This window comes from Sus scrofa, chromosome 1, assembly GCF_054392235.1.
Source record: "Sus scrofa isolate SSC_HxYL_T2T_F1_AM1 chromosome 1, Sscrofa_HxYL_maternal_Yorkshire_Landrace_v2.0, whole genome shotgun sequence".
Classification (NCBI taxonomy): Eukaryota; Metazoa; Chordata; class Mammalia; order Artiodactyla; family Suidae; genus Sus; species Sus scrofa.
Window position 1 is genome coordinate 1785235 of NC_139383.1, and position 23027 is coordinate 1808261.

The 23027-nt window shown below is 56.9% G+C and overlaps 2 long non-coding RNA genes across 2 annotated transcripts; one reads left to right on the plus strand and one right to left on the minus strand.

Moving 5' to 3' along the window:
- Nucleotides 1-280: 280 nt before the first annotated feature.
- Nucleotides 281-5492, minus strand: LOC146405860 (uncharacterized). The gene is made up of 2 exons (XR_014839327.1): nt 5354-5492; nt 281-1285 (listed from the first exon to the last, which is right to left on the minus strand). It is a non-coding gene; the product is annotated as an uncharacterized LOC146405860 (long non-coding RNA).
- An 11598-nt stretch (nt 5493-17090) lies between these two features.
- LOC146405861 (uncharacterized) lies at nt 17091-22466 on the plus strand. Its single transcript, XR_014839333.1, has 2 exons — nt 17091-17415; nt 17594-22466. It is a non-coding gene; the product is annotated as an uncharacterized LOC146405861 (long non-coding RNA).
- The last annotated feature ends 561 nt before the right edge of the window (nt 22467-23027 follow it).

Consider the following 23027-nt stretch of genomic DNA (forward strand, 5'->3'; position numbering starts at 1 on the left):
AAAAAATAAAAATCGTTATTAAAAAAAAGATCAGTAAAACCAGAGAGTGTGACAGGTGCACTTATGTTGCAAGAATAGCCAGGAAAAAGAGCCAAGAGGGAAAATGTGTGATTTCAGATGCCAAAACATAGCATTGAACCAATGGGATGCAGGAGTGAACAAAAAGCATTTTAATAACAGAGAATAGAGATTCTAGATTCAATTCAAATTAGTAAGAGAAACTGTAGATTATTTAATAAATAATAGCAGGACTATTGTCTATTAAATAAATAATAGTCTGTTTGGAGGAAATGCTAAATTTTAATTCACAATCTTTATGAAAATAATTTTCAGATAAAAAACTGAACGTTGTTCTGTGGTAATCTACATGGGAAAAAATTCTGTGTATGTCCGGGTCACTTTTGTTCCATCTCTAGCTGAATCGGCCCCCTTCAGACAGCTTTCCTGGAAGCCCGTGGCCATCCTTAAGGCGGGAGCTGGAAGCACAGTTTCACAGAAGACGGGTTTCTGTTTGCAACTTGTAGGACTTTTGTGGCCGGAAGGGAACGAATGGCTCTTGGGTTCATGGTCATGGGTGCCTGGAGCCAGCTCCTGATGTGGGAGATACAAGCCTCTCCCTCGTCCGGGCCCTCTTTCCCTGCACCCATCCCCTTCCCCTGTCCTTCTGGGCTCACCTTGGGGTGTCCCAGCTGAGAAGCTGCAGCCCAGGGTGTGTCACAGCTCCCACACGGTGGCCTGTTCCTGGGCTGCCTGCCATCTGCCCAGTGAGCCGTCTCCTCCCCCTGGAGCCCCCCGCGCCCCTGCAGAGCCTGTGCGAGTCAGGGGTCTGCAGGGAGCGTGTCCTGTGCAAAGGGAGGGTCACCTGTTCCCAGCACCCGGGAGAGGCGGCGGGGAGGGGAGCGCGGGGCTCCCGGGCCTGGCGGCTGCGGCCGAATCAGAATGATGTCGCCAAAGCCTGCGTGGGCTTTGCTTTGTTCCAAACACTGCGATCCGGTCAGGCGGCCTCTTGGTGGTCACCAGCCCCGGGGATAATGGCCAGCTCCTTCACCCGGGACCTTTTGGCGGCGAGGTAGCGTCTCAACCGGCTGGAGATGGCGAGGTTCATGGTTTCAACAGAGCGGAGCCCGGAGGACGCCCAGGTCCGCACCGGGACGAGGACGCTGACACCCGAGGAAGAAGAAACTCCGGGGGGCCCTGCGGACGCCAGGCCAGGCCACGGCATTGGAAGACTTTCTTTTCTTTCCAAAGTAACTGTCAGCATCATTTCAGCAGTTTCTCAGTGCATCTGTTGTCAGAGCAGATAGAAATTTTTGTAAAATCATTGAAAAAAGACATCATTTATTAGATTTCAAGGAACTTGTATGCAATGAAAAAAGAGGAAAAGGAAGGCAATGCATACATTTCATGAGTGAAATTAGTTCCTAAAAATTCTAAGGATCCAAAGAAGCTCAGAAGTCGGGTCGACGGTCGACTTTCTTTTTTAAATTAAAAAAAGTTGTCACGTTATAACCTGAAGGATTGGATTCTGCTCTGCGCGTGCCTCTCTCCCGCCCGTTTTCCTTCCCTGCCCACCCTCGCAGGTTGTCTCGCTTTCAGAGTGGCCTGTGCTCCCTCCGCTTGTGTCCTGTGTCCGTGGTTGTGTAGTGTTTAGCTGCCATCCTTTCTGTATTCAAATAGAGCCAGCATCCTTTTTTCATACTTTTTTTTTTAATTGATTCAACTGCTGTATGACTAAACTTTTGACATCAAGGTTTTTTTTTTGTTTTGCTTTGGGTTTTCTTTTTGAGAAGTGCTGATGGGTGAATTTTTGCCATCAGGTATTTTGCCCAGATGGCCCGATGGAGGCTCTGTTGACCGAATTCTTCCCTGGTGGGGGAGGGCACCTCTGCAGGGCGTTCTGGCCGCTGAGCGCCTTTTCCCGGCCCCTGGCACCCATCTTCTGACTGAGTGTCACCGGGAGGGGTCCCATTCCGATGCCCCCTGGACGTCACCGATTTAGAGCTCGCGGATGTCTAGCTTTCCGCCTGGATGCTCGGGCAATGTGACTCATCCTGGAAATTCGGGAACTTCCGATACGTCTCGGTAATCAATGGTTGTGAACTGGTTACTCCTGGAACAGGAAAAAGTCCCCTTACATCCGCACGCTTGCTTTTTCTTTGTTTCAGGAAAGTCTTCCCAGAATATATCTTTTTCTGTGTTTTCATTTCTATTTCTGACACACCAGTTGCCCCCGCATTTGGCTCACTTCTACGTCTGATTAGGAATTGTCACTGTTGATCATTTGTACACCAACAAGCCAGGCTTCTCCTCCTGGTTCAGCCGATGGGCCTGTCTTGGTGTGACCCTCTCTCCGAGAGACCGTGGGCCTTTCCTCCGTGGAGCTAATTAGCTGTGAGCTGTGTTAGCTTCTTCCTCGTGGTTTTGAATATAAGCTTTAATTTTCTAATGATGAATTATTGGCCTCCATCTGTTTCTGAATCCCCTGCAACTTTCCCTTGTATTTGGTTGGAGCTGAAATCTGCTCTTGGTTTTGTGCATTTTGTGAAGAGCCTGGGGTCCTGGCATCTTCTAGTTCTAGCAAGTTCTCAGCTGGGCCTCTTTTTCTGGGGGTGCCCTCAGCCTCTGCCAGGACCAGGCCCCACCTGGGTCGTTTGCACCTGAGACTCCTCCTCTGCCAGGCTCCCTGCCCCTGCGGGCCTTCTTGCTCCAATTCCTGCCCTCCCAGCGGTTACAGCACATCTGTGGGACGGCCCCCCCCTTCCCCGGCCCGGGAAGACCACCTGCCCCCTGCCTTTCCTCAGACTCTGTGGCTCAGGGTTAGGGGGTGGGTAGAATTTTTGACCCTAGAGGTCATTTTTCTGACATTGCCCATGGGTCGTTTCTTTTCGAATTTATGTTTATTAGTGGAAATTTTCAGAGTTTTGTCCACTTACCTTCTTCCCCAGGATTTTGTTTCTAAGGCATAGGAGCTTTGTCAATGACTGTGCTGCTCTGTCAAGATGCCACTTTTTTTTTTTGTCTTTTTGCCATTTCTAGGGCCGCTTCCACGGCATACGGAGACTCCCAGGCCAGGGGTCGAATCGGAGCTGTAGCCGCCATCCTACGCCAGAGCCACAGCAACGCGGGATCCGAGCCGCATCTGCAACCTACTCCACAGCTCACAGCAATGCCGGATCCTTAACCCACTGAGCAAGGCCAGGGATCGAACCCGCAACGTCATGGTTCCTAGTCGGATTTGTCAAACACCGAGCCAAGGTGAGAACTCCCCAGATGCCACTTTTAAAAGCTAATGGCATGAAAATACTCTTTCCTTTTTTGGATGTTACTACTCTGCTTATGAAACGAGTTTTTACATGTTGATTATTGATTAGGTTTTGCAGGATGGTAGTTCCGTGCTCTGGCTTTGTTTGGAGGAGACCCCCTGAGTGTATTTTAAATAAGTCAGAATTTCCAGGTAATTTCTGTAACGATCAGTTCCCGGGCCTCTTCTTACGGCACGTGCCCACGGCATTTGGTGCCTTGGCCCTCCCTCCCCCGGACCCTCCCCCGTGTGGCCGCCCTCCGGGACGCCCAGTCCCCTTGGCTGTGCCCTCTCGGCCGCTGGCCTCTTACCCGTCCTCAGCCCTTTCTTTCTCCCATCCCCTCGACATGCCGATGGACGGTCCCGCCCCAGGATGGCTCACGGGCATCTCTAAGGGGTTCCTGGTCCACCCGCGGCCCGGCCCCAGCACCCCCCACCCCGGCTCCTCCACGGCCCAGGTGAGAGCCTGGCACCTGCCCGGTCCCTGTCCGTCTCACGCGCACACCCAGCCTCCAGGGAAGGGCCCCTGCCGTCCACGCTGAGCTCAGGCCTCACACTCGCCACTTTCCCAGCCCCATGGCTGGAAGGGCTGGAAGGGCTCCTGCACCAGCCTTTCTGCTCAGTGCCCCCCCGGCCCCCACCCCAAAGCTGATCCTCAGCAATGCACAGGGACCCCTGGCCTGGCTCCTCTTTCTCCCAGAAGGAAAAGGAACCACCGGACACCTGTCCTTCCTCCCAGCCTCGCCTTCCGACCTGGCTTCCTCCTCTCTGCTCCTTCTCACCCCTGCTGCCCTGCGGGCTCCCTCCCTCTGCCAGGAAGCCCCCCATCCCCGTGCGGACCCCCCACTTTCTGGTCCTCGCCCAGCTGCACTTGGAGGTGAGCCGTACCCTGGCCACTCCGTTCAAGGTGGGGACTCTCCCAGCCCCCACCCCCCTGCCCTCCCAGCCTCGAGGACCCTGTCGTGTCCACATCCTGTTCCCGGTGCCGTTTCACGCTCTTCATCTGTCTCTTGGCAGCGCGGGAGCTCCACGAGGGAAGAGGTTTATTCTGTTTTGCCCGTGGCTGCACCCAACACACAATAGGCAATACATATGCACCAAATGAATACATTAGTACAAATTCAGCTAGTGAGTTATGATGGAAATGAACCCAGGAGGGAGTTCCCTGGCGGTCTAGTGGCTACAGGACTCAGCACCTTCGCTGCTGTGGCCCAGGTTCAGTCCCTGGTCTGGGACCTGAGTTCCCAGGTCAGGCCGTGCACACTGCGGCCAAAAAACAAAGACTAAACCATGGGAAGAGAAAAAAGTCTGCATTTACGTGGAAGCTCTGTGATTAGGGCCTTTGACTCCTAAAAGGGGGCAGCAGTGCCTCAGAGGATCGGGGTGATGGGCCCGCCTTCACACTGGGGGCGTGTGTCGGGAAGCGGAAACCTGGCTTCCGCAGCCTCTGCATGTGGTGAGCCTGGGACAACACCCAGAAGCTGGAAGGTTTACAAACAGGGCGTCGCAGAAGAAAGAAGGAGAAAGCATACTGGGGAGCCCCCGCCCCGGGGAGGGGGACGGCCTACCCCCCTCTTAGCAGCTCAGCCTCACGACAGCCCGGAGCAGGCCGGCTCAGGGTGGGCTGCTCCCTGGACAGTAAGGAGCCAGACCCTCGCCCCAGAGGCCGGCCCATCTCTGAGGCTGCGGCGTCCAGCTAGTTCTCACGCTGTCCCCTCACCTGCTCCCGTCCTTCTGGGCTTCTCCTAATAGACTGCTTTTGGAGGCCCAGGGGGCGTCCTGCTTGTGATTGGCTCAAACTGAAAAAGTTTAATTTTGAAAATTATTGATTAGATTGACCTGTTTTGGTATTCCGTCTTTCCCTGAGACGTTTCAGTGATCTGGCCTTGGTGTCTGTTACTCAGTGTGGACGTGGAAACCCCGCCTTTCTGCCTGATCTTGGGTACAAGTCATGCTGGGTTTGCTGCTGTGTATAAAGCCGTCACGTCAACCACTGTGAACAATACACCCCAATTCCCCGAAACCCGACCTTCCCAGAAATTCACAACCAACCTTCCAGAATCCCACTCTTCTTCCTTGGTTTTATGCAGATTCCATATGGCGAGGATTTATTTGCGTGAGAGTTTCTTTAATAGCTTTTCCTTGAAATGCAGGGGAAAAGGCTCTTCCGTCTTCCTGAAGTAGCTCTGGTGCCAACGGAGCCCAGCGGGCGCATGTGGCCTGGGACCGCAGGCGAGGCCGGGGGCCCCCAGGGAGGGAGGGTGTGTCCTGTGTGTCACCTGTGAGCGCAGGTCCGTTCCTTCCCTCTGTCTAACTCACTTCGTGAGGCCTCGCCTGGCCAGGGACGTCAGGCCGTGCACGTTGTGCCAGCTGGACGGCCGCACAGAAACCAGACCGAAACTGCCGTGAGCCACCTGCGGGCGCGCTCCTTCCCTGCCACACTGTCAGGAGCCCGCAGACGGCAAAGGACGTTTAAACGCCTTAACTCGTCACATGATGACACCGGGCCGACAGGCAGAGCTGGTTTGTGGCAGCCCGGGGAGTGTCTCCGTGTCCCAACACTGTCCCCAGGCTTCTGGCCGCCTCCTTCCTTGTCTTCTGAACAGGATTGAATTCCTTCTCCTCTGGCCAGGACGGCACGGGAGCTGTTGAGAGCGGGAGCAGGTGGAAGAAAGCCCTGACTTAGCCTCGGGCCCGGCACCTGGGACCCTGGCACAAACCCCACCAGGCGTCCAGCCCCTCCCGGGCGCCGCCCCACCTGGTCCCTGGGGAGAGTTTCCTGAAATGCGCCGCGCAGCTCCCGTCTTGACGGCCTCCCAGCCAAGCTGCCGGGTCACTTGGAGGTGGTCCAGCATCTTTTCTCCTTTGAGCCAAAGGACACCCTGTTTAAGAATAAACCTCCTTGTACAGAGGCAGTAGTTGTTAACTAGTCCTGAACTAACTGATCAGGGTGCTTCAAGGATTCGTCCTGAGAGAATGCCTCGTTTGGAACCAACGCGTCCAGGGACAGTGCTGTTGTTCACACAACAACATACTGGGGAGGGCACTGCCCCTCGTCCTCACGGGACTGTGCCAGGCTTGTTCCCTGGCCCCCGGCAGCCAGGGATCACATCTACCTAAACAGGTGCCCGAGGCCATGCTGGCCACGTGCAGGGGGAGAGGGATGGGCCAGGGTCCTGACTTCCGGTCCCCTCCGTCCCCAAACTCACCAGAGCTGACCGCCACCCCCAGGCTCTCAGCTCTGCTCCTGGGGGTCCCGCCCGCGCCCCCCGCCCCACCAGGACAGCGGGCCTTGCCCCTCATGCTTGGTCCTGAGGCAGGTCCTCGGGGGCGGAAGTCAGATGCTATGTCACTGGAAGACTTTTCATGTCACTAAACTCTCACATCAGAAACGAGAGGTTCTTGGTGAGGCCCCGGGTCCCAGCTTTTTAAGGAGCCTGTACCATCACCACGTTAGCACCTCTCGATTGGACCTGCTGTCCTGCCTCCTGTTGGAGGGGCTGGATTTTACAGACACCCGTCTGAGGTTCTCGATTAGTTCCTAAGCCTTTCAAACCAGGGGCTGCCTGACCCCTGCTCCCCCCGCCCCCGCCGCCCTGGCTTGTCCCTCCCGCGCTGATTCAGGAGTGAAGGAGTGGGGGGGCGGGTTTCTGGGACCCTTGAGTATTTGCACAGTTTTCTCTAGATCAGAGTTCAGGAAGCAGGATTACTGATGCTAACGGCCCCCTTCTCTCGCTTCTTCTTCTCTCCCTGCTGTGAAAGGCTGGCCCCGGTCTAAATCCCAGCGCTGACATGCGAGAGCCACGTCAGGTCAATGACTTGGCTTCCTGAAACCCGCTTCCCCCCACTTCCTGCCTCTGTCTGTTTCCCTTTCCAGATTTTTTTTTTTAAGGGCCGCACCCACGGCATGTGGAAGTTCCCAGGCTAGGGGTCGAATCGGAGCTACAGCTGCCGGGCTGCACCACAGCCACGGTAATGCAGGATCTGAGCCGCATCTGCAACCTATACCCCAGCTCATGGCAACGCCAGATCCTTAACCCACTGAGCGAGGCCAGGCATCGAACCCGCGTCCTCACAGATACTAGTTGGGTTCATTACTGCTGAGCTGCAGCGGGAACTCCTCCCTTCCCAAACTGTAACACCAAAGTCAAGGCAGACCCAGGATGGTCTGGAAGAGCTCTCTAAACACGTCACCTGCACCTGCACCCCTCCCCTTCCTGTCCCCACAGTATAGTAGGAAAGAATGGCTCTCCCCAGGTCACTGGGCCTCGCAGACACCCTGGCTTTGTCTATGCCTGGAGCTGGGTCACAGACTATGCCAGAAAAGGCACGGACAGTCTTGTCCTGGAAGGAAAGCCATGGCCAGCACGTGCTTGCGAGGGTGCTGGCCAAGGAAAGTGCAGCGGGATCAAACCCTGGTGCTTCAGGGCGCCTGCTGGCTGTGCGGTGTCCCCCACCCCTGCCCCCCAGGAGAGGGAGGCAGCCTGCAGTGGGGCAGCCACTCAGGTGATGTCTCCTGGGATGTGGGAGGAGTCCCAGGGGACCCCTGCTGCCTTCCCGGACGGTTTCAGCTTTGGTCACTGTTGAGTGGGCCGTTCTGATGCTGAACCCTGCCGAGCTCTTGCTGGTTTGCTGAGGGGCTCTCCGGTGATGTCTGGTGGCACCAGTCCAAGGCCAGCCCGTCCTCTGGGGTCACTGCTGGGGAAGGAAGCCATCAGGACACAGCTCCACCACCCGCCGCGTCTGAGCAAACTGACTGCGTCGGCAAAGGCCGGCCCAGGAGTCGCCTCACCCCTTCCTTCCGGAGGCAAGTCCGCCGGGCCCGGCCGCGCCCCACCACGCTCGCCCGGGTGACGCTGGCTTGGCCTGGAGGGGCCGTCCCCTAGAGCTCTGGCACTTGCAGAGGCGGGCACCCTGACATGACGTTAGCAAAGGGCCACAGCTCCCAGAGCGCGACACTCCAACCACACTTCCGAGCCTGGCCTCACGGTCCTTAAAAGAGACCCGTGCCCACGTGGTCACTGGGCTGTCAGTGCCCTGTCCTCAGGGACAATTGTCCAAGAACCAGGCTTAGCGGAGCCATGCCAGCCCCTCGTTCCAGATGGGGAAGGACCCAGCAGAAAGAGCAAAACTGCCCGGCCACAGCTGGCTGACACGGAACACACGAGTCCCCGGGATCCCAGACCTGCCCAGGTGACACCAAGATGTCGTATGTCACCGAGACTGTGTGGTCGCTTCTGTGGTCATCACCGTGGCAGCAGATAAGCAACAGGAAAACAGGGCATGGCAGGTGTGCTCACCAGAGAGCGTGTAGAAAGGATGAAAATGCACAGAGTTGGAGGGTCCCCCTCAAGCCCACCACGCAGAGAGAACCACGATCCCACCTCCACGCTCTGGAGAGTTTTTAGACGTGGACTTAGAGAAAATGTGAGCAAAAATCCTACAACCAAAAATTATTTTCCTGACCAACTTTGTGTTCCTTTTGCTTTGGCCGCTGGGAAGCTCTTAATTAAATTTTTGGCCCAACTTCAGAAACAGGGAAGAAGCATACTTAGATGTCTTTCATTTACAATTCTTCTCCTTGATCTTATTTGATTGGAATATTTTTTCCTTTCCTTTCACTCTGATTTCTTCATCTGGCTTTTAATTTTATCTTATGGCAGTCGTCTTCAGTAAGTCAGGCAATAAAAAGAACAAAGCTTTGCTCACGTAAATCTGAGTGAACAGGGAGCGGTGAGGACACCACACCCAGACTTTGTTTAATGCCTTGAAATTCACTTCCGTTTAGCATTTATGTCTTTGTGTCATGGGGATTTATCACAGACCCAGGACACTTGGGGCCGCTGGCTGATGCACACGTGAGGGGAGGGGAGAACGCAGCTGGTCCTGGGTGTCGGCAAGGAGGCCTGGAGGGAGCAGATGTGATGGAGAGAAGGCCCGTCCCCGAGCTTCCTGAGGTCTCTCTTCTAGAGCCTGCGGGGTGTTTGATGCTGTCAGCCTGGCCACGTGGGGCCACGCCAGGAATTCTGATGGCCGAGGGCGTGAGTCCCCTGGGAGGTGGGACACCCCAGGGGATCAGAGAGCTCGGGCCACCCCTGGTGCCCGGTGGTGTGCAGAAGTCAGGGCGGGTCACCTTCAGGGCCGTGTGCAGAGGTCGGGGGGTGGGTCACCTTTGGGGACCTGGGGAACCTCCCGCAGGACCCTAGCAAACAGCCTGAATGGGCCCAAGGTGCCCGGGAGGGGCCCGCGGGGGGTGGGGGGAGCTGGGAGGGCCTCTCCCACGCTCTCCCCTCCCTGGACGTGTGGGAGGCAGGCGCCCCAAAGGGTCACCTGGGAACGGAGTGTCACAGACACACGGCTGGGGGGGGTCGGGGGCCAGGGAGGGTGGCCCCATAACACACAGAGAGAGGCCGCTCTCCTGTCAAAGGCTGTGCCGCTGCTCTCTCGGCAACACTACCCTGCCCCAGCCTCTGCCACCGCTTCGCCCTGACCTACGCCCTCACGCAGGGTCACAGACTTGCATCCTCACACAAGGTCAGACTCACACAACCTCACACAGAGTCAGCCTCTCCTGCCCAGCAGGGCCCGTCCACCATGTGGTGGCCCCAACTGCGGCACCCTGGGGGGGTCCCATGACCATGGACACGCGCTGGGCTCCAGCAGAAAGAATCTCAGTGAGAGCCTCGTTTGTGAGTTTGTGTGCGCGGGAGTTTTTGGTGCATTTTCAGGGTCTGATGCCGAAGGATCAGAAAAAAACCTCAGATTTCAAAAGCCTCCTGTTGCCACAGCCGTCTCTATTCTTCTGGGTCTGTGGCAAGTAAAAACAAAATAAATTAATGTTTACTTAATTTACTAAATTTAAAAAATATATATTATTTAGTAAGATTTATTATTTAGTAAGATTTTCCAAGACAGGTGCTTGCCAAGTATAGAAGCATGGCTGCTCCTTCAGGAAATAACCTATGCGGTCCACGTAGGAATGCTCTCTGGTTTGTTTGTTTTTTTTTTGTCCTTTTGCTTTTTTAGGGTCACACACGCGGCATATGGAGTTTCCCAGGCTAGGGATCCAATCGAAGCTGTAGCCGCTGGCTTACACTACAGCCACGGCCGCGCGGGATCTGAGCCGTGTCTGCAACCTACACCGCAGCTCATGGCAACGCTGGATCCTTAACCCACTGAGAGAGGCCAGGGACGGAACCCACAACCTCATGGTTCCTAGTTGGATTCGTTTCCGCTGCGCCACGACGGGAACTCCTGAATATTTTCTGCTTTAGTGTGTATCAGGAAAAGAGAATACTGAAGACCCATGACTTGGCAGTTATTTCTGCTTAAGAAAAAGGCTATAGTATGTTTTTAAGTAAAAAAGTGAGTCAGTTTAAGGAAAAGCAATGGTGGTACCTGTGGTGAGAAAATACGGCCAAAATTACGGGAAAAAAATAAGCGAGTTTGAGAATAGTCCAGCAGGGATAGTACGTGCTCCTGATTGGGGGCTTCTTTCTCACACAGCGTTTCTTTCCCTTTCCTTTTCAGGGGTTCTGTCTGTCACCTCCCTCCTGTGACATCCGCACGCCCCGTAAAGGGACTTGTTCACTTTGCTCTTTTTGGTGTTTGGAAGATCACATATTATCTTGTTTTAGATTATACTGGTGCGTATATTTAAGATTTCTAAGTAATTATCTTACATATGTGTGTGTGTGTGTGTGTGTGTATCTATATATCTTACACACACACACACACACACACACACACACACACATGTAGGCCTTGCTCACGGTGTGCAGAAGTTCCTGGGCCGGGGATCGAACCCGTGCCAGAGCAGTGACAATGTCAGTTCCTTAACCTGCTGGGCCACCAAGGACCTCCCTAATTTGTATTTTTGAAACCACACACAAGTGGGTCTTGTGCACGTGTGTGCAAGCGCCTTGTGTGTGTGCGTGCACTTACTGCATGTGTGCGTGTCTGAGCGCAGGAGGAAGGCCCCGGAGGACTCTCTAGTCTCCTGCCTGCCCGCCCCCCTCCGCCCTCAGCCTTCGGCTGTTGTTCATTTCATCTGGGTTTCTCTTCCTGATGGCTTTTGTTGTCTCTTTGTATTTTTTGTAGATTTTTTGGGATCTCATTAGATTTTGAACTTTCTTTTTTTTGTCTTTTTTTTTTTTTTTTTTTTTTTATTGTCTTTTTGCTATTTCTTTGAGCCGCTCCTGCGGCATGTGGAGGTTACCAGGCTAGGGGTCGCATCGAAGCTGTAGCCGAAGCAACGCGGGATCCGAGCCGAGTCTGCAACCTACACCACAGCTCACGGCAACGCCGGATCGTTAACCCACTGAGCAAGGGCAGGGGTCGAACCCGCAACCTCATGGTTCCTAGTCGGATTCGTTAACCACTGCGCCACGACGGGAACTCCAAGATTTTGAAGTTTCTTTTGTTAATTGGTCTCAGTGGCCTTGACAGCGTTTCTATGTGTGACATTTACTTTAGTTATTTTTTTCTTTTTTGGGTCATTTTGTCTTTTTAAGACCACACCAGCGGCATATGGAGTTTCCCAGGCTAGGGGTCTGATAGGATCCGTAGCCACCGGCCTACACCAGAGCCACAGCAATGCGGGATCCGAGCCGCGTCTGCGACCTACACCACAGCTCATGGCAACACCAGCTCCTCAACCCACTGAGCGGGGCCAGGGATCGAACACGCATCCTCATGGATTCTTGGCGGGATCGTTCACTGCTGCACCACGAAGGGACCTTGACATTTACTTTCTTGAGCTAATTTTTGCTCAAGAAATTGGCAAACATTTCAGTGGCTGAGACATCTTCATTTTTCTAGGAGGCGTATTCTTTGTAAGGTCTTGTGGATTTGACATGAATCCTGCTGCTTTTAACTAAATCGTCTTTTTTTGATCAAAGGACAAAACGACGATGTAAGCATGCCAGCCTGTCTTCACCTGGGAGCCCAAGCCTGCTTGCTCCGAGGTGTGAGACTTGCTTTCTTCTCCTTAGCACTCTTGGGCGTGCTCGCTGCAGGGCTGTGGCTTTACCATCCCATTTTTCTCTGCGGCGTTGCTGGTTTGATCCCCAGCCTGGCACAGCGGGTTAAGGAGTGTGCCAGGTAGGTCACACCTGTGGGTAGGTCACAGCTGCGGCTCAGATTCAGTCCCTGGCCGGGGAATTTCCATGTGTCGCGGGTGCGGCCAAAAAAGGAAAAACAACACCCACAAGAACTCTTTACAAACAGCTTGGTTCCGTGGCCGCCCGGAGCCCTGTGTTGTAGAAATCTGAGAATCTGCATTTGTATTTCTTTGCCTGTAATTTTTTTCTCCTTCCGAGGGCTTATGGTATTTTAACCGTTACCCCCATTTGGCGGGATTGAGAAGGGGAGGAGAGATGTACTTTTATTGCTATTTACAAACCCTTATTTCAGCTCCTAAACTCAGTACCGATGGAGACAAATTCACACACGTCGTATTTTTAATAGGCCTGAGGACCAACACGTCAAAGTGCTGACCGTCCTTAGGAAAGACATTTTCAGTGAAAAGCACCGGGGCCGACGCCGCTGTCCGCGGTTTTCCCTTTGCGGAGGGCGCAGAGCGGGAGGAAGGGCCCCGTTGCCGGGAAGGCGGGGGGAGCCTGGCAGCCGCCCCCCGAAGTCGCATCAGGCTGCAGCCTTCCCGCTGGGATGGTTCGGGGCCTGCGGGCCAGTGTTTGGGCCATGAAAGGGAATAGCTGGTGCCTTCAGCTACGCGAAACAGAAACTCTGACTCAAACTGGCTTTGAAAGAAAAAAGGAAACATCCTGCCTTGCACATCAGGAAGCAGGAAGCCCTGGGCGGGTGGGGAGTGCGGGTCTGTGAATCAGTGGATCAGCCTGGCCATCGGCCATGCGAGGCTCCTCGTCCGAGGGCCGGTTTCCCCTGTCGTCAGAGGCTGAGGACAGCGGGGCTGGGCGGCGTCCTCCACCCCAGCCGGGGCCGTGGGGGTGGCGGGGTGTCTTTCTCTTCAGTCCGACAGGCTGTCCTCCCTGCAGGACCTAGCTGTCCCCTGGGGGCGCCTGCTGTGTGACCAGTGGCTTGTCAGTGGGTCAGGGGTCTTGAACCCCTGGAGTGGGGCCCCAAGGCCCCGGGCATGTCTGATGCCCAAGGCTGCAGCCCCCAGTCCTTGTGGCAGGAGGACGCGGTTACGGGGGGAGGGGGTAGCAATGGGAACAAAACTGTGGTTCTGTCGGCCAGGGAGTGTGTCCCCGTGGATGGAGCTGGGACACAGACAGCTCACCCACTCTCATGTTCCCGCTGGTGTGGCCGGGGAAAAAAAACCCCACAGACTGGAGAATCAGCCCCAGGAACAGGGCTGTGCCTTGGAGCCCCAGAGGACAGGCGCTCAGGGGATGCTGGATTTGGAGTCTGGTCGGCGCTGAGTTGGGGACCTGGCCTGGACCCCAACCTGGGGCACACACTGCCCAGGAGTGGGAGCCTGGGAGCCCCGTGCAGGCTCCTGGGCTCTGGGGGCAGTGGCCACGATGTCTGGGGCCCAGCACACAGTCTCCGTCCTGCTCCTGGCCAGCACGCAGGTGCAGAGCGTCCCGGCTAGTGAGCGCCCCTGTGGGTGGAGTCAGAGCAGCACCCAGCCTGCTGGACCCTGCTGGGCCTCGCCACGTGGTCTGGCCCCAGACCCAGGCTCCTTCCCTTCCCCAGCCTGCTCCCTGGTCCACCCTCCCTCCCCCACCCAGGGCCCTGGCCCTCTCACTCCCTTTCCCTGCTCTCGGCCGCCACCTGGCACGTCCTGGCACGTCTGACATCAAACCCCAGAACAGCTCTCCCGGGGTGGGCGGTGGCTGTCCCGCATGCGCGTCCCTGTCCAGCGGGGCAGGCGTGCGCAGCCGGTCCTCCTCCAGGCTGCTCACCTCCTGCTCACCTCTCCGGACACCCCAGGAGCGTCCGGCTAAGCACGCAGTCTCGGGAGACAGACGGCCGGGGCTCAGATGTCAGGCCTGCTCCCAGGTGGACGGACTGGCCATAGCCTCGGGATTTCACCACCTGGGAAGGAAGGTGGTCGTTACCGTCTGTGCAGTAGGCGTTAGATTAAAGAGGGACTCTGAAGTCGTCGAGAGCCCAAGTGACCCACGTGCTGTGTCATCACTATCCCCCCTTCCGTGCCCTGTGGAGGCAGAGTCACGGGCACCCAGGTCGGGAAGCCTGGAGCAACGGCTGTGGGCGTCGCAGATCCTGGGGGACTTGCTGGAGGTTAATGCTCTTGTTACACCCCTTCCCCAGAAAGAACCAAGGGAGGGAGAGAGACAGCGAGAGGGAGAAGCGGGGGCGGGAGGGAGGGAGGGAGGAGGTGGGAAGAAAGGAAGCCTCAGGCATCATCTGGCAGCGGGACCAGGAGCTGCGCTCCCACGGGGTCGCAGCTCCGAAGGGAGGCGCTTTGGCAGCCAGATGGTGCTGCTGAAAGGACAGTGGAAGCAATTTGGGGGTGACGGCCCCCTGGCGTTGCCTCGGATCCTGATTTGCTGTAACAAAGCAAATATTCTGTGTTACACACACGGCCTTTTCAGAGGACACAGAGGACGTCGCGGAGGCTGGAAGAGGGTGAAGATGCTGTAGAAATTATCTCATTAGTTTTCTTCGTCAAGGCAAAAATCGTTTTGTACATAAATTCTATGATAAATGAAATTAGCTTTGAATTTGAGGGTCATTGGATGAATAAAAATACGCTCTAGTGTGTATTCGAAACGGATGCTTTCCCAGCACAAAGGGAATCCTTTGCCAAGTGTGTTTTGCACAGCCCACATCCCTCCTCTTCCTTTTTGGGAAAAGAAAAAAAAAAAAAGGAAAGAAGAACTGTTGGGGAAAAAAGGAAAGCAGAACTTGGCAAGGCCTAGTCGCATCAGAGAAATAATCCTGCAAGGTCCAGGTCGATAACAGACGAGGTGAGCCCGGGGTTTCAGGGAGTCCCCTTCTTAGTACAAAGCACAAAGCAATTTAAAAAATCATATAAAGATAACTTTACGTTGAAAACAACCCTCTTTATTGCTCCCCCTGCTGACTGTACAATAAATACAATCTAGTGAGAAAAAAAAAGAGAGAAGTGGGAAAGACGGGAAGATGAAAATTTCCGTAACCACCGTCCTGCCCACCCCCACCCGAAGAGCCACAGTCAGGGCCTGCGGAACCGTCCCCGTTGGTTTTTTGGCGCCTGAACTGAAACCGAGATGGCGTGTGAATGAATTCCCATGAGACGTGATGTCCCGTCGTACAGGGGACTCTGTTACCTTTCTTACTTCCTGTCGGGGACGTCTTTCCCCACCGGTGACCACAGATCGTTACTCTGGCAGCCACGTCGCACGGCTCCACCAGGACTTAGGACCCAAGCCCGTGGGGACCCGTCCTCGGGCCTCCCCCAGCTCTGCTGACCTGTCCGTGTACATAAACCTGTGAGTCCAGGAGACGACTTCGGGGCAGCCTCCCAGGGGTCGGTGTGCCCTCTCCAAGCCCCACCAGGGAGCGGGGGTGGGGGCCGAGCTCTGTGGGCTTCAGAGGAACAGAGGGCTTGGTTTTGGAGCAGCCTGTGGGGTTCTGTTCTCCAGGCCCACAAGGAAGGAGGAGGCTCGGTCCCCAGGACGGGAGGGAGAAGTAACCCCTCTGTGTAAGCCCAGGTCATCGCCGTGCAGGAGGAGCCTGCAAACTCCCAGACCCAGACGACGCTCTGCTCTCGTGGTTTTAGCCATTTCTCCCAGCCTGGCGCTGAGACCCTCCGAGTGCCCTGGGACGCAGGCTCTGCCACCCAAATCCAGACGCCTGCCATCTGAGGACACGGATCTGGGCTCTGCTGTCCATTGCTCGGGGCGGGGGCGGGGTCCTCTGTGTATTTGTTGCATTCTGCTTGTGTTTGGACTTAGTGTGGCCAGCTCGTACTGGTATTTCTACCTGCCACGATTTTCCTTGCCTTTTTCAGTTTTAAGTTTTTGCCTTTTATTGAAACGATCTGGCTCTCCTGTCCCCTGTTTCCTCCGGAGGCTGGAAGGTGTAGGGTCTCCAGCTATGCTTTCAGGGCTGACCCTACACGGCCTCACCGGCCCCTCTTATTAGCAAGAGCGCCGAGATGCTCAAGGCGCTCAAGGCACTCAAGGCGCGGAGACACCCGGCTCCTGCGCCCGCTGCACCGCTCCCTGGTTCTGCTCTATGTGCAAGTGATTCCGAGCCCCAGCCATCACGGTTCGGGTTCGGATGGCAGACATGCGCTGTCCGTGTTTATTCGCGGTCACCGGGCGGTTTAGACTTGTCACCGCTCGCTCTTCCTACCAGATCTCGCTTCCCGTCTGGCTCTAAAGCTCCTCTGACGGAATGCGGGTCTCCCCAGCCGTTTCACGCGGGGCTGCAGGTGGGACCCTCATTCTTTGTCTGGAAACGGCCTCTCTCTCCCTGCAGAACCGTGGTTTAGCTCCACGTGGTTTCGGGAGAATTCTGGGGTCGGTCCCCTCACAGGTCTTTTCTCTCCGGCTGCTTTAAAATGTTCCTCCTTGTCTTTGATGTTATTCAGATTTGCCTCGAGAGGCTGTGAACAAAAGTTTTAAAATGCGCAGGTGCATCTTGGCGGTGTGGTGGGTTCGGTTCCAGACCGCGGGATAAAGGGAGGGCGTGAAAAAGTGAGCCGCACGGATTTCTTGGTTTCCCCGTGCCCTCGAGGGTCCTTCTACACTGTGCTGTAGCGACAGGACCGCTGCCCCTCCCCTGAGGTGGAGCCCGTGCAGGTGCTCCGTCCTCGGGACGTTCTGGTGAGTCTGCAGCCTCTCGTCTGCCTGGGTCACCGTCTGGGCTCTGACTCAGGCCCCACCGGCCCCGCCAGCTCAGCAAAGACCAAGGAAAGGGAGGGAGAGAACTAGGAACTTATTTTTCCAAGAAAATAGGAAGACAAAGAAGGGAGGGGGAGAAGAGTGGGAGGCCTCCATTCTTGCCCGGGACCTGCTGGCTCGGCTCCGAGGTAAGCAGCTCTTCGAGGAAGACTTCTCCGGGCTCCGGCGCGAGATGAAGCTGCTCTGGGTCCTGCACGAGCAGGGGACACGGGGCGGGTGTGTCACTACAGCCGGTCTCACTGCTCTGCCTTCACGCCCCTGTCGTTACTGAGGGTAAGTCGGAGGCCGGTTGGTTTCCGTCCCTGTAGACCCGTCCCCTGGGCCCAGACGTCTGTGTAATCTACCACCTGCTTCCTGCTCTTCTCGGCTCACCTGCGTCACTAACGCCCAGTGTGTTCTCTGCACCCCCACCCCCCGCCCCCGTTTTTCTGACAAGGACCTTTCTTTATAGGTTCCTTGCTGGACCCCCAGGTATCACCCGGCTTTGAATGGGTACGTTCTCTCCTCGCCTGCTTTCGTTGCTGCTGCAGACGGGTAAGCATCGCTTCCTTGCCTTTCAAGGGTCAGGGCAGCTGCATGTCAAGAAAGACCTTACTGGTTTAAGGTAGACCATGTGGGGACACCGTGTTGGAAGGCCCTGCCTTCCGAGGATGCAACCAGCTGGGGAGACTCATCTGGGGGGCGGTGTGGGGGGGTCAGTAAGCAGATGGGGATGCAATCCGCTCTGTGTCTAAGGCTTGTATTTGGAAGACGAATCAGTGTCTTTATACGGATAGAATATGAGTGAATCTTATCCAGATGATTCCAGACCAAACCTACAATGTGGCCTTTCAAATCTGACCTGTGGCCCTGGCGATGCTGGCGGTAAATGGGTCTCAGAAAAAAAGATGCTCTGATGTGATGCTTTATTTAAGGGGAGCCTGGCTCCCTGGACAGGCAGTGTGTGCAGCACAGCACGACGCTGTAAGCTGGAAAGTCTGCTTTGAGTTTTTAGGGGTATTCCCGGGTGTGCGTGTGCCCTGTGCAGGGGAGGCTCAGACGCGCTGGCAGGGAGAGGAGGCGGCCGAGAGGCTGTGAGGCGAATGCAGCGCTAACCAGGCAGGTCCAGAGCGTGAGGGGTGACACAGGGGCGCGGAGGTGACCCTCGTCTCGCTTTCTTGCTGCTGAGCACAATGTTGAAAGAGTTCATTTAAACGCTGAACAAAATGTCACCGTCACAATCACAGAAAGTGACTTCGTAGTTAAAGCTTCGTGTCCACTGCTGACCCAGGGAAGCTGGTGGGAGGCGAAGCCATGGCTGGAAGCCGGGTTTGCAAAGACGTCCTCTGGGAGGAAAACCCCCGCTGCCCGGGGCTGCTTTTCCTGTTTTCTGCCCCATGTGGGCCTGTGCGCACTCGATGGGGCGGGGGTGGGGGTCCCTGCAGGGTGAGGGCTCTGCCCCCTCGGGCCTCGTTGGGCTGTGCTGGGGGCCAATGGGCAGTGTGGCCACGAGAACCTAGGATGCCCTTCTGGACGCATCGCTGAGCACCTCCGAGGCAACGCCACCTCCTGCTGCCATCGCAGGTGCTCTCAAGTGTCGGCCACCGCCTGCTGCAATGTCCACGGCTGCGGCCTGGATGCTCCCCGGGGCTGCGGGGCTGTGGGATGGGGCAGCCTCCTCAGCCGTCAGCTTTGCAGGTGCGGGTGTGCAGAGACGCCCTGGCCTTTGCCTCAGCACTGCCACCACCCCTGGTCCCGGAGAGCCGCAGCATCTCTGATTAGGGGCTTATGGGGCAGTGGCCACCCTGGTGGGGGCACAGAGGAGTCCTGAGGGGCTGTGGCCAGTGAGGAAAGGGCCTTCCCAGTGGGCGTGCCTCTCCGTGATTCTTATTCCAGCTGAGGGGAGGTTGCAGAGGCTGAACCTGGACAAAGGGGGAGCTTTTAGAGAAGCGCCACCAAGTGTTGGGGGAACCGGACCAGAGGAAGGCCTGTCCTCACCTCCTGGCGCCCCTAGACTGAGAGCCTCGTGTGGCAGGAGGTGGGGGCTCTGACCTTTCCTGTCCCCTCCTGTGTGTCACTCCCCTTGGGCAGTGGTGACAAAGACCTCCCACAGAGGCTGCAGGAGCGTCAGAGTGGGGATGCGGGGGGGGCAGAGCCCCTCCCCGGCCACCTGCCAGGACACCCACTGCTCCCCGGGGCCGTCGCATCCTGATTACAGCCAGTCAAGACCCAGACCCCCCTCCTGTCTGTGGGGCTGTCACGGGGGTGGGGGCGGAGCAGCCAAGCACCGATGTCAAAGTGTCTACACTGAATGCCTGGAGGGTGGCCTCGCGTCACCCACAGGGGCTCTGGGGCCAGGGAGGGACCCCCCTTCTCTGCAGGAGAGGAGCGTCTCAGGACAGCCACCCGGGGTGGAGACCATTCATTCCAGCCAGGGGGCTGTGGAAGCGGGGGTGGGGGGATCCGCCCTCACGGGAAGCAGCCTCCATCTGCGGACACCACCGAGTGGGGACCAGCTCCTCCCCCTGTACTTCAGGGGTCACAGCTCAGATGCACCAGGGACCCTCAGGTGTGAACACACATGGACACCAGGAGAGGCGGGCACACGGGCTCCAGTGGGGAGGGCAGGTGGCAGATGGGGGGTGGCCGGGGACTCCTGCAGGGCAGTGCTTCTGGCCTTTTCTCCCGGGAACCCTGTCCCGTACGGAGGGGCCTTGGAGTCTCTCCACGGGCCACCCCTGACCCCAAGGTGCGTGCGCGGGACGCTCAGGGTTGAACAGACCCTGCCACAACACCGCAGGATGGATTCCGGGTGGAGTGGGGCTCCAGAGGGCTGTGAGGGGGGTGTCCCAGGAGGTGCTGCCAGGCCCCGAGATGCACCTGCCCCAGCTTTACTCTGAGCCCCTTCCAGGCCGTGGCTTTGATTTTCTGAACGTCGTCTGGAACCTCGAGAGCTGATCCTGCCTCCATCTGTCTGTTTCCTGGTTCCTCTCTCTTCACGGAAATTGTGCTCTTGTCTGCAGTGCAGGGCGCCTGCCTTTCCCCTTCCAGTGGGTCCAGGAGCACTTAGCGCCACCCGCTCCCCCACAACGTGCGCGTGGTCTCTCCACACACACAGCCGCAAACCTGCCTCCCACTTAATTACGGAACCCACAGCTCACACCACCACCTCCTCACCACCGAAAAGGAGGCGGCTGCTGCATCTTTCATCTCTTTCCTTCGGGGCAGGAGGCAGAAGGCTTAGCAGGCAGGCTCTCCACCCTTCTCTGCCCTCGTTCTAGGGAGAAGGGACGCCTGCTCACACACATGCAAGCTCACACACATCCACACACCTGCACACTCACACAATGCATGCTTATACACATGAACCTCATGCAATTCACACACACACATGCATAATACACAATACTCACAGCTATACACATTTATACGTACATACTGGAATACACACAGACTCGTGTCTACAGAGGCTCACACACACGCATGTTCACACACAGACCCCCACATCGGTACACACGTGAACACACACACAGATTCGGACACACACACACTGGCACTCACACGCACACATGCGAACACTCAAATACACACATACACACGCTCACCCACGATCACGTCAGCGATTTCCCAGATGAGTGAGTGAAGTGCTTCCTGCTCTTGACCTTGAAGGAAGGGGAGCTACGCGGCGGGCCCTCCCCCTGAGTCACTTCTAACTGTCAGCTGCCACGTGGCACGAGGGGGCAGGAGACGGCAGGCACCCTGGGCCTTCCTGGTGCCCAGAGAGAGCAGAGGCTGGCCGGCCCTGCCCCGCCCCACTTCAAGCTGGCCACGGGCAGGGGTGGGCTTCGGGGCTGGTCACTCGCCACCGGCCCCCACTGACCAGGTCTCCGCCAGCAAGAAGGCGAGACTCCTTCCGGGGACAAGGCTTCAGGGGCCAGCAGTGAGTCCGAGCCCCATCTGGAGGTCGACCCCACCTCGGATGCTGAAGCCCCAGAGGAAAGCGGGGCACCCCTGTTCTCAGGGGCTCCTGCCCATCCATTTCTTCCCACCCGGATCCCCGAGAGGAGGAACTGGGTCGGGGTGAGCCCTGTAGGACTTCCGGTGGTGACTGAAGAAGCCAGAAAACTGACAGGAAAGTAAACTAACGCCTGATGTCGGGCAAGCCGCCTCCCGGAGAACTTGACGCCCAGGTCAGGGGACAAGGGCCCAGGTCAGGGGACAAGACATAAAACACTGAGAAGCCAGAGGACGGACACCACATCTCAGAGCCACCACGGGCAGGCAGTCCAGCAGGCTGTCCGGGGTGACTGACACCTGACTGGCTGTTGAGGGCGGTAATAGCCGTCGGGGTTGGGCAGTGGGCCCACCGGTCGCCCCTCCACCCCCCGGAGGCGGCTCTGGTGCTGAGCTTCAGGGACAGATGTGTAAGGGCCACGAGAGGCGTCTGGACCTGGGGGGTAAAATCGTGGAGACCCGTGGGGTCCCCTTGAGGTGACCAAGGACACGGCCCGCACTCTGCCTTCCCCGCGGTGCGCGCGCCAGGAGAGCGACCCCGCTCAGGGGAAGCAAAGGCTGTGAACCCTCTGCTCACCCGTCGGTAAGGGTTTCAAATCACTGCTGTTCAGGTGTCTCCACTCTTTCTGGGCATGGGGCTAATTTCCCAGGAACTGCTATACGCCCTAGACACACTCTTGAGGAGCCGGAACCAGACGTTCACCTGCAGACACAAGCGTGAGTCTGGCTGATGGTCACACGGCTGTGACAGTGTAGGCGCCTAGAAGGAGCGGCCACCGGGTTTGGATCTGAGCCTGGGCTTTGCTTCAGTGGACATGCCTTCGGGGTGGGACTGACTTTATGTGTCCTGAAAATGGATCTTTTCTCAGAAAAGCCTGGGCCGGGTGGGGGTGGGACTAGGGTTGGCGGGAAAAAACAAACAGAACAGGCCAGAGGGAGGACGCAGCTCCGAGCACCAAAGAAACCTTCGCGGGAAAGTTGTCTGAGACGGGAAACCCCACACGCCCACGGCGGGGACCTTGACCTCCTGCCCAAGCAGGAAACAAGCCTCCCTTGTCCTCAAGGCCGACAGGCGGCTGGGAGAACACAGCCCAACTGTGAGCGCCCCGCTGAGCAAGACAAACGCTGGCTGGTTTCGCTGCAGCAGAGAGGTGGGACCCCTGGGGTGCGGTCGTCGTCGTGGGGGAGTGCAGGGCCAGCCAGCGAGCCGCACCCCAAATCCATCCCCACCTGCGGCCACTCCCCCCAAGATGCTCCCAGGGAGGCCAACCTTGTGGTCAAAGTCCTTTTGTTTTGTTTTGCTTCAATAATTCAATAAGTTGTATTATGTTTATAGTTGTACAATCATTATCATAACCTAATTTTAGAACATTTCGTCCCAAGCCAAAGTCCTTCGTGGGTGATCACTAAGTATTCTGTTAATCAAACCCGTATCCCCTGCATCTAATGAAATGAAAGCAGCAAGAATTCTTTGTCCCGCACAACCGTCGAGGGACGTGGCAGGTTTTGAGCACGCGTGCTCTGAGGGGAAGGACCAACACACATCCGAGCTTGGGCATCACTCGACCGCCCGGGAAGGCCCGAGGCCGGGACGGCAGCGCTGTTCCGTCTTTGATCTGGGTGCCGACACCAGGGCTCAGGGAGGCCCCCTAGCTACCCCTCACCCGGGCTGTTCATGGGCACCTGCAGAAGCCTGGTCCTGGACCGCGGAGACCTCGGGTGAGGGGCGGGCTGCACTCTGGGCCAGCCGGGTGCCACAGCGGGGCTCTGCCCAGTGTCTGAGCTGCGGCTGCTTGAGTCTTGCTGAACTGGTTCCACACCAGGGTCGCCTGTGTCTTCTGGCCTCTGGGTGACCCTGTTCCTTGGAAATCCAGAAACAGGACCTGTGCCCC